This window comes from Alligator mississippiensis, chromosome 3 (genome assembly GCF_030867095.1).
Source record: "Alligator mississippiensis isolate rAllMis1 chromosome 3, rAllMis1, whole genome shotgun sequence".
NCBI classification, from domain to species: domain Eukaryota; kingdom Metazoa; phylum Chordata; order Crocodylia; family Alligatoridae; genus Alligator; species Alligator mississippiensis.
In genome coordinates this window covers 49863582-49874926 of record NC_081826.1, presented here as the reverse complement: position 1 = coordinate 49874926, position 11345 = coordinate 49863582, and the positions used below count along the sequence as shown (strand labels likewise).

The 11345-nt window shown below is 44.6% G+C and overlaps 1 long non-coding RNA gene across 1 annotated transcript; it reads right to left on the bottom strand.

Annotated features, from left to right (window-relative positions):
• Window positions 1–2730: 2730 nt before the first annotated feature.
• LOC109282987 (uncharacterized) lies at window positions 2731–11155 on the bottom strand. Its single transcript, XR_002090016.2, has 2 exons — window positions 10382–11155; window positions 2731–3652 (listed from the first exon to the last, which is right to left on the bottom strand). It is a non-coding gene; the product is annotated as an uncharacterized LOC109282987 (long non-coding RNA).
• Between the last annotated feature and the right edge of the window lie 190 nt (window positions 11156–11345).

The window sequence follows — 11345 nt, the reverse complement described above, 5'->3', positions numbered from 1 at the left end:
TAGGAAACTTCAGACATACATTGGATGCCTGCTTTGAGAGATATGCCTTGATTAAGGGAAGATGTTGCAAGGTTCTTGGGATATATGTGATACTTTTTATTAGACCAAAACCGGTCTGTTAAAATGTAAGTGGAGATAGTGAAGATCAGAGGCCATTGGATACAATAGGTGTGAGTTTCAGGAGAATGCACTGGTTTAGCATAATAAATATTTAAACATTTGTAAAACTTTAGACAGATATTGGATGTTTGCTTTGGGAAATATGTCTTAATCAAAGGGGAAATGGGTTAACCAGGATATATTTACAGTCATGGTTTTAGTGCACTTTGGCTCCTCCGTCTCTTACAGGCTTTGCTTTGAAGTGGATATTTTAGTGCTTTTCTTTCCTTTAGTGACACTTAGCTCAACTGAGAGGTATATGTAGTTTGTAGTTTTCTTCCTAGGCCATTTGGCTTTCTAGTTTGCTCTCTGACTCTCGTTATATAAATGTAATGAGCGTGTCAGGTCTCTGCCAATAATTTTAACCATAACTTTTATTTTTTAGGCTCGGGTGTGGTAGAAGGTTGAGGACTGTTATCATGACTGTTATAAATTTATGACATGGGTCTGGTATTGGGTACCGCAAACTCCACTTTCTCTACACCTAATGGGTTGCAGCCATTAGCACAGTTTGATTTTCTTTGTGACAGACTTGTCACCACAACCCAATCTTGCCCCAGTCACTGTCTTGCATTTTTGTGCAAGAGTATTTTAATCTGGTCATATAGATTTCATGTGTAGGTCTGGCCAAGCTTTCACATATCTAGATAAAAATATGATTTAATAAAGTCTCAGAGAATCTTGGATTGAGGAGAATGTTGAAAACCAGCATCCAGATATAAAATGGAGCAGTATCCAGACTAGATTTTTTTTTTTTAGGATTAGATTAGACCAATTCAAAGCAATTCAGGTTCAAAGTTTGTGTTTTAAACTCATCCCAAAAGACATAGATATATGAAAAACCAGATGCTCAGACCCTTCTGCTCATTCTGCAAAGGACAGTTTTCCAAACTCTGGTGTATAAGTCCTGATTGGAGGATCATAGATAAATTTTGTAGTTGTTCTTCAGAGTTTTAGCTATCAGTTTTAGATTTCCCTTTCAGGGGATGTTGCCTCTCATGTAGAAATGTATCATCCTTTATGCCAACGATTGAACAAGTCATCAGTTGCTGTCTAGGATCACTAGGCCATAAGGATGAAGTTACCCTTGTCTCCTCCTCAACATCTGCAGTGAGAAGACTGATGCCAGTTCTCCAGATTTTATCTTTAGTATTTTCTAAGATTTCAGGTAGTGACGGGGGAAAAAGAAGTAACGTGTTTGAAGTTTGTGGGCCAAAAGGCAGATGTGAAACTAAACTGTTGGAAAGCTCTTCTGCTTTGTGACTCCAGTTACTTTTAGTTTAAATTTCTAGCCTTGACTTTATGAATGTACAGTTTCAGCCAAACCCTGTCATCATCATTATTTCAATAAAGAAAATTTGTTTTCAAAAGAGTATCCCATTGTTGCAGCTGCAACCTCAGTTGAGACTGAATTGTCCTGCTAAGATAGGAGAAGAGCAGAAAGGAAAGGATAAGTCTAATATCATTTTTCATACTGAATGCAGCGCACAGAAACCAGGGCAAAACAGAAAAATAATTAATTCAACAAACTGAAATGTGCATGTTGACAGGTGGACTTGAAGGAAAGGGAATGTAAAGGAAAGCAGGAAATTATATTACATACTTAACTCCACCATTCAGTCATAATGTTTTTTGTTGTCTCTCATCCCCCAGTATTTATACATTGACTTCTAGCTTATAGTCTCCTTTGGATAAGATCTTCTTATCATGGTGTAAACCATGTAACAAAATGCTGACACTAAGCAAATAAGAATATATTGCTTAGGAATAAGACAGTGAATAAACAGCTAGAAAAATGAGGGGGAAAGAAAGAGAGATTAGACCAGAAAGTGTTTGAAGATTGCTTTATTATTTATTATGATCAATGCCTGCATTGTTTTTTAAAGAAGCCAAGCTGGCTAATCCAATAATTTAACTTCTTAAATGATTTGTTGGGAACAGGGAGGCTGTCGTGCAACAGCAGCTTCACAGGGAATAGGATAGCAAAATCCATCTCACAATTCTTACTAGTAATTATTATTATGCAAGAGGCTACACAAACAAGTTAATAGGTATTCAATAAGAACAAAGCTTACATTTCTTTCCAGGAAGAACAACAAATGCTGAATATAGTCTGCATTATGGTGATTATTTTACCAATTTTATGAAGTTGTAAACAGATATTTCTGAAATGCTCAGTCGCATTTAGGTATCCTTCCAGCCCAGGCTCCCGAATGGGATTGATTTACAGCTTGTCATCAAAACTAGAGACTGTCTCAAGCATCAAACTTGGCTCCAGAGTTGGGTTCAAATTTCCTCAAACTATGGGCTTCAGATCTGGCATTCTGGTTTAGGGTCATCTTAAATTGAAGTCCTCAGTATGCATGCTTGATTTCACTATGGATTTGAGGCAAAATTTGGCCATTTGGACTGTATGTAGCTTTGAGAGACTGAATCAATTGGAACTCCAAGCCCAGAGTGAAACTTAATAAGGAAATGTAGGCAAAGTGAACAAAGTATTTAAAGCCCGGTGATGCAACACCACCAAGGATAACACGGTCTAGTCATCATTATTCAGGGTGTCATTCACTCCTTTCTTCACCCAAAGTACAACCAGGCTCTGATATCCACGGGAATATCAGAGTGATGTTGTATGCTGCCCACAGGCGTTGGCCCAGCATACCTGACTTTAGGAGCTTCTTCCCACTAGCTTCTCTCGTCTCCTCTGGCTCTCCCTTTCTGTACTCTTGCCTGAATGTCTTGATGGAACAAACAGACAGGGAACGCTGCCAGCCATTTTGGTTTTAAGCTGAGCAGGCACCCATGGTTGTGGTGATTTTTGTTCCTGGTGGTCTGAGTTGCACCTGTAGGGAAGGCAGAGTCCACTGAAAGGGGTGCTTGGGAAACATCCTAAATTTCAAGCATGATTGAGAGGAAAGAAGATAGAGACTGGGGAATAAGTTCCTAGCCTGGAAGGGCAAAGCCTGTCAGAGACTGAAAGGTGGTGGTAGGATTTGGGGCGATGGGTCCTGGAGCCTGAGAGTATGCTCCAAAGCTTGCAGCCATGAATAGTGGGCTGTGAGCTACAGGGCACAGATAGAGTAAAAGTGGCACAAGCCCAGGAGAGTCCTGGCCCAGACAAGTGTCCAGCTCCTGAAGGTCTCCTCACCTGGGACTGCCTCACCCTGAGACTGTGTTCTCCAAGCTACAAACAAAGATAGAAAAAGTTCTGGAAATTATCTGGCTCCCAATGCAGAGTCTCAGGTCTCCTTCACCCCAGGTGCCACTCTAAGTCCCTTCTTCCAGGCCCTGGAGTTCAGTCCCTTTGCCTTTTCATACGAAGCTCCCTTCTTCTGTGTTCCTAAGGCCACACTGTCTCTCAGGCCTGAGGCTTCGGCTTATATAAGATGCTCCGGTCACATGACTCTTCTACTTCCGGCCTTGGGCCATCAGAGACTGCCTGCAGCTGGACCTGGCAGCCTTCTTGTTTCAGGCTCCTCCGCCTGTTAGTTTACTGAAGCAGCACAAGAAAGCAGAAATAAAAGAAAACAAATAACACGGGGAAGGTAGAGGGGAGGGGCTAGATAACAAAAGAAATAGGCACAAAAACACCACAAAGGGAAGAGACAAACCATGAACGTCGCATGCCCCCAGAAACTGGGTGGGGAGCACAGTGTGCTCCTGCAGATGGTGGGAATGGTGGGGGCATGGCGGTGAAAAGCAGTGGGCTTCTGCAGGCGGTGGGGGGGGGAGCATGGCGAGTGCCCCACAGACGCTGCCGGCAGCGTTGGCAGCAATCAGTGGTGATCAGGGACTGCCCAGGGGAGGGGGGGCGGCGGGGCGGCAGGGGGTGAGTGCCATGTGCACCCACTACATGTCAGCAATGAGTTGGCAGACCACAAAGGAGAGTGGGAGCAAGAGGGGGATGAGAGGAGGGTGAGAAGGAAGGGGGAGGGAAAGCCCAGGCACTCCAACCACTTCCCCCCCCCATCTAGCAATGGGTTAGGGATCCCACTACACACCTCCCTTTTCCTTTTTGAGGCTTACAGTCTTGTAGGGTCTTCAGGTCTTCCTTCTTGTAGAAAAAAATCTGCATTGCTGTGTCGCTTAAGCCTGTTGGCATAAGCCTGCTCATTCAGGCGCAGCTTGCAGCTTATGTAACTATGGGACGCTCCTACCCTTTGTCCCTTTGGGACAACACTGCTCCTATAGCTAGGTTGGAAGCATCCATTTGTACCAGGAAGGGTTTTGTAAAGTCTGGCAAATGTATCACACGATGCATTTTTTCAGTCTCCAAAATGCCGCCTCCTCTGACCCCAACACTCTTTCCTGTCCAGGGCAGGGGGTCAGGCTCAATGATCTAATACAGGGGCGGGCAATTATTTTGGGCCGAGGGCCGCTTACTGAGTTACAGCAAGCTATCAAGGGCCGCATGACAGGCAGCCCACAGCAGATTAATATTAATTTTCTAAATATTTTAGGGGCCACACGGGCCAGATAGAATGGCCTGGTGGGGCGTATCCAGTCCCCGGGCCACATTTTGCCCACCCCTGATCTAATAGGTCCCTTCCAACCCTGAAATCTATGAAATCTATTAAATCATCTGTCCACTGAACTTTGTTCAGGGCTGCAGCTCTAGTTAACTCCAACAGAAGCTCTGAAACCATGGGTACCAAGCTTCAGTAATAGATGGCTAACCCTAGGAATGCCTGTATCTACCTTAAATCCTATACTTTGTCCATCAGGGGTTTTATCTGCCCCACTGCACCCCACCCATGAGAAATCCTAAATAAGGCATTTCCTGATGGCCAAAAGCACATTTTTGGATTGCTGTTAGGCCTGCCATTTGCAGCTCCTCCAGAAGGCCACAAAGGCTTTTAGGTGTTCTTCCCAATTTCTAGAATAAATTATCACATTATCAATCTATTCCACAGCATAACCCTGGTGCAGGCTAGCACATGGTTCATGAGTCACTGAAAAGTGGCTGCAGCCCCATGCAATCTGAAAGGCATGCACAGGAACTCATAGAGGCCTCAAAGGGAGGCAAAGACCATTTTGTCTGGATGCTGCTCCAAGGGAATCTGCCAAAATCCCTTGGAAAGGTCTAAGGTGGAGATAAAATGGGCTCCTCCGATCTTCTCAATTAAGTCCTCTACTCTGGGCATAGGGTAGGCATCAAATTTAGCCATCTCACTTACCTTTCGGAATTACCTTTTGGGCCACTTTAGGAATTCTATTCCAAGCCATAGGCACTGGAGCTTTCATATTGCTCTGGTGTTATAGCTTGTCATTTGCCTAGTGCTAATTAAGCAGAGGTGGTGGGATCTGGGACTGGTTAGGCCATGCTAGTGATTGCATTTGTATTTCTGCAGGTAGTACTAACCTTGGAAGACATGTGCTTACTCCTGTGTGATGAAACAGCAATGAAATACTTATTTGCAAAGACTTAAGGAGAATCCTGCTAGCTATGCGTTGCTGATATTCACAAGGATGGTGCCTCCAGAGGTACTGTGTGAGTGGAAGGATTTAATGACCTATCTGGGAACTCGGACAAGGCGGCCCACTAAAGCATTTTCTGCATGTGTCCATTTGATCTCCCAAGTAGACATGATGAAATTTGCTGTTATGCATTTTATAAGATGTGCTAACATTTCTACCTTCTAATTCAGAATTAGTTTTAGTTATTTTGAATTGTTTTTTACCCTTTTGCAAGTCATGGCTCTGCCACAGCTATTTGAGAAAGTTAGAATTACTTTGATAAAAATGTTTACAGTGCTAGAAGAATACTGCAAATTGCTTTGCTGGACTGACAGACTCTAACAATGCTATACTGATTTCCCACTGCAAGCCTCCCTAGAGTATCTTTCTTTAATAAACAAAAAACCATAGTAAGGAAAAATTCTTTAGGTTGCTTTTTGAATTTTGCTGCAGCTGGAGCCTAGGCAGTGGGGGAGGCAGAGCCTAGAAACAAGGGATAGATAGTTGGAAGGAGCAGAGGCTTTTTGGCAACTGTGTCTTGGACAAGTGGAGGGAGGCTGCACTGCAGAGTGAAGAAGGGAAGTGGAGTAGCATATTTCCTGGCCAAAATTGTGGCCAAATCATGGGCGTGGAAACAAGTCTGTGTTGATCACATCTACCAATTCAGTAACAGTCATAAAAAAGATGAGGAGTATTGTTTGCAAATAAGGAATACCAGTGAGTTGCCAGGCTGCTCTCCCAGGAGTGTCCTAGAGTGAAGTGGAAGAATCTGGCTTTGCACCAGCATTTTGAGAGGAAGGTGATGTCTGATCACCATGACTCCAAGAGCAGCAAAGCCACACAAATAAGGAATGGCTAAGTCTAGTGACAGTGTAAAACAGGGCTACTTGGAAAGTCATGAGAGCACACCTGCATGTGAATGAGCCCGTTTACTTGACTCAAAATAAAATGGCACCAGATTGAAATGTCCTTATGTATATCAGTTCTAAGACTTGACTTGCGTTGCTACAATGAATTGGGACAAATGATTTATCTCAGCGTTTCCCAAGCCTGGTGGGTTTATGCCCCACTCTAGGGAAGTTTTGTGACTCTTCCATATTTCTGTGTCTTCAGCCACCACCACTCCTTCCTTTGTTTTCAGTTCTTTCATGCCCCCTTATCTCTGCGGCTGCCAGTTTCCATCAACACCAGGCAAAGCAGAGGGAAATTTGGTGGCAAAGGAAGCAGAGATGGACTGGGCATAGTGGGACACAAGAGAAACGGCAACAAGGGAAATGGTGGCAGTGGTTGAAGTTAGGGGGAGAGGGGGCGTACAAGAGTGACTGAAGTCAGAGATGATTGCTGCTGTGATTCACACCCCACCCCAGGAACCTTTCATTCCCCTCCTGGGGTGCGCACCCCACAGTTTGGGAAATGCTGACTTAGCCTTTACTTTTAACAAAACAGATGGCTTAATAATACTTCGTTGCATTTTTGTCCTAAAAATATTCCTAAAATCTTGTGCACTTTAAAGCAGCTGTTGCCAGAGGCAGGCAGAACACAGCAGGGGTGGCAGTGATCCTTATTTAATCTTTTTCCACCTCCTGAGTGTGCTGTGAAGCTTAGTTTGGTAATGCTGATAGATAGTTTAACAGTTCAAGTTATTACAAATACTAAGAGTTGTTCTGTAAAAATAACTACAGCTTGTTCCCATTACAATCAACGATAAAAAAAACTTTGGACTTTCAGAGGAGCAGGTTCAGAGCCTAAATGTGGGAACTAGATGTTACCAGACTGAATTTGGAGGATATACACTCAGAAACAGCCTGTTTTCCGAGGGCAGGATCTGAATGCATTCAGATTCAGCCCATTCCAGTAACTGATAGGTAACTATCTGAGCTCCCCAGATTCTTCCAAAGCTTTATTTTAAAATATCTGGAGTCTTTATCTTATATCCAGGCATGAAATCTGGGAAAATATTCAGGTCCTGTTGGATCTGAAGTGAGAAAATATCTAGAAATTAAAAATCTTCAAAGATAGGTAGTCTGGATGTCAGGTCTCTCAGCTGCCAATTCTGCTGACCTGGCCTCTATGCTAATTGGTCCCCCACATGATACCATGAAGGAAAGACTTGAGACATAGCTGATGGCAAATATGGGCACAGCTGGAATGAATCAGTCCTTCTGATTATTTTCTACCTGTGGGGACTTCTTACCATCTTTAATTTTCCCTGAGCCTGAGGAAAGGAAAATTTCCTTTTCCCCAAAGGAAAAGGAAATTTGTGTGTGCCCCAAAGCTTGCAGAAATTTTTTTTTTTTGTGATTTCTTAGTTGGTCTAATAAAAGGTATCATCTCTGAACCACGAGTTCTACAGTTTTGCATTTCTTTCAGTCCTGATGGTATTTATAGCATCTCTTAGGCCATTCTAAGGATGCTGTTACATGTTGCCCTTAGGCTATACTAAGAGCTCTTAATACAGGAGTGTCCATGCTTGAAAGCATAAAAATAGTGCTAAGCACCCTTGGGGCATTTCAAAGTTATGCCACTTTGAGCAAGATTTATCTTTGAGCTATGTTACCCACCTTGTGTTATTGGTTCCCCACACACCCTTCCCTTGTCCCAATCCCAATTCATTAACACATACAATTTGTCTTTTTTTTTTTTACTTCCTTCATTTTACGGGGTTTTATTTCTTAGCACGAGTTTCATTTCTTTCATTTCACTTCAGTGGCTGACTTCTTTTCACCACACCCCCACCTCTGTATGCCTCTATACCTTCCAGCTCCATGCTTTGGTCACTGTAATCCACCTGTCCCACCCCATCCTGGTTTGCCAGCCATCTAGTGGTATGTCACAGTTGTGCAGGTTAGAGAGGGTGTTAAGTCTTGATTCCAACATTAACGCTGCTTAACATTCCACAGCACTCAGTATAGCCTAAAGGTAACATGTAATAACCCCCTAAGTTATTTGAGGCTCTTGTTCAGCTCTCAGTTAGTCCTAGGTTCACAGTAGCAAAGAAGATAGCTGAGAACACAGCTTGGCCAGATTTGAGAATCTGAAACAGTAGGAACTGTATTTTCATTTGTTGTAACCATCATTTCCTGGATTTGCGCTTGTCCCATGTAAGCCCCCCGCTTCCCCTCCCCTCTGCTCCCCTTGTTGCAGTTCAAGGACATTTTGCAATAGATTATGAAGTGAAAAGGATTGGTTCTTGGACAGAAAGTCCTGAGAGGCACGAACTGCATATTTTTCACTTGTGTGAAGCGCTGTGCAGTTATGGTACTACTGCAATAATAAACACTCACAAGAACACAGTGAGAACCTTTGAGAAAACACCTGGATCCTTGAGACTGTATTGACATATAGGTAAAATCCCTCTCTGTGCAGAGGGATGGCATAAAGGTTTGTACAGCAGTATGTGTGCAGGGAACTGGATTACACAGCCCTTGAGATCCCTCCAACCCTATGGATCTGAGTTTCTGAGCATTCAAAACAAATGAAGCGTACACATTTTTCTAGTCCTTTGCACACAAGTGAATTTCATCTGGTGTGAGGGAACAGTTTGCTTCTACTGTGATTAGGTGCATTTTTTGACAAGGCTTATATCTGCATTTAGATTTAGAGATAACTCAAAGGTGCCATCAAATCTAAGAATACTTTGGGGGGAAAATAACCTGCTTAGGCCTAATATAATTCCCAGAAATTAAGAAAAAGACAGGCATAGACAAAACCATTGGGTTGCATAATTTACTGAAGACTTACACTACAATAGCTGGATATTGCTCTAATCAAAATCACATTTTATAATTTTTATATTGTTGCAGCAGTGACTAAAATCGAGAAATGTGCTTACCTTGATGCCATTTTAATTCCCACATTTTATGTAATTTTTGAAGGAAATGCAAAGGTAAGGGCTGTGGATAATCCCATGGCTACTATCAAATGTAGTCATCCTAATCACTCTATTTGTATTGCTTCTAATCTATTTATATTGCTTCTACTGCCATAGTATTTGAGAACCTGGTGCTCAAGCCCACACTTGCTAGGTGTGCAGTCATTTCACCAACTACATTAGAACTACAGATGTACCTTTATAGAGCCCAAGAATTCAGGCTTTATGCGGGTGGAGTGCAAGAAAATTGAAGAAATGCCCCAAAGCAGAGCCAGGGGATTTTTAACTTTGTAGCTCAGAGCACAGCCCTATAGGATACTGAGACCTCTGATTCTGAACAGTTCGTCACATGCCTGACTTTAAGGCCTGAATTTGCAAAATATATGGTAGCAATAACTATGTGATAAACTGTAGAACCCAGTAATAAAAAATACCCTGAAACTGCCATTGACCAAGTGGTGTCATTTGTTATGGGAGACTTCTGAGCAGTTCTTCAAGACTGTTTACCACACCACATATTAGAGTCCCTAAACCTGCTGCTGCTCTGGGGGTGCAGCTCCCACTGAAATCACACAAACTTTGCATGGGATAAGGCAGTGGAATTAGAGTCCATTTAACAGAATACATGTAACAATACATATAATAAGTAGTTATGAAACTGTAGCAGACATTCAGAAATATCTAGAAGTCTTAGTCCTTCCTCATGCAGAGTCCACAGCCCAAATGGATACTTCATTGTTTTTTCATCCATACATACACACACAGACAAACACAAACACGTACATTTTATGAATATTCATAGTTTTTCTACACATACCCACACTAATATGTGTCTGCGTGCAGAAAACTATGACTATCCACAAAAAAGAAATCTAAAAGACGAAGAATAATTACCAAACATGGATGAAAAGAGCAAAGCAGCTCCCAGTGGTGTCTCCCCTGCAAATTTCCAGTTGCTTTACATGATGTGCGTTACAGCTGCTTCTAGATTACTGTATTAGGTATTGCTTTGCCTTCATGCTTCTGTTGGGGAGTCACTACTTCAGCTTGACTGGAACCACACACGTATGAAATGGGAATACTTCTTTTTTTTTAAAATTGGTCATGATCTTTTCCAGTGTGGCATAAAGAAATGCCTTGATTTCTTCCAAGCAGTTTCCCAGTTTGTTTCTTGTATGAACAGTAGCTCCACTGCGCACGGACACACGGCCGTTCCCTGCCCGTTCGGGGACAAGCGCTGCGGTCCCCGGCTGCTGCGATTCCAGGTGTGCGGTTCCGTCCCGAGCGGCGGAGGGGCGAGCCGGGGGCTGCTCCGTGGGGCACAGCCCAACACTGAAGCGTATCAAACCGGGGGCAGCCCCGTTTCCAGCCACCCTTGCTCTGCTCGCTGCCCTCGTTCCGGCCCGAGACCCCGCGCCCGCTTCCCCGTGTCCCAGGCAGATCTTGATCATCCCTCCCCCCCCCCATTAGTATTGGGACGCCGCGCCTAAGCCCGCGCTCTCGGGGCGCCGCAGCCAGGCCGTGGCCGCGGGGAGCTGCGAGTCGGGGCCCGGCCCGTGGCTGTGGAGGGGGGGGGGGCTCCCGCCGGTGCCGCCGAGCCGGGGCCCGCACGTGACGGCCGCAGCCTTCCCCGCGCGGCCGGCAGGGCGCAGCAGCCGCCGCCACGCGCTGCCTCCCGCAGCGCCGCACCGCCAGCCAGCGCACGTCCCAAGGTCACGGCCGCCGCCGCCGCCGGCGCTCGCAGGTGAGGGGCGAGGGCACGGGCGCGGGGCTGGGGCGGCCGCCGCCCCCATGGGCTCCGCCCGCCCCGCCGCCGCCGCCGCCGGCCGGCAGCGAGCAGCGGGGAGGGCAGATCAGA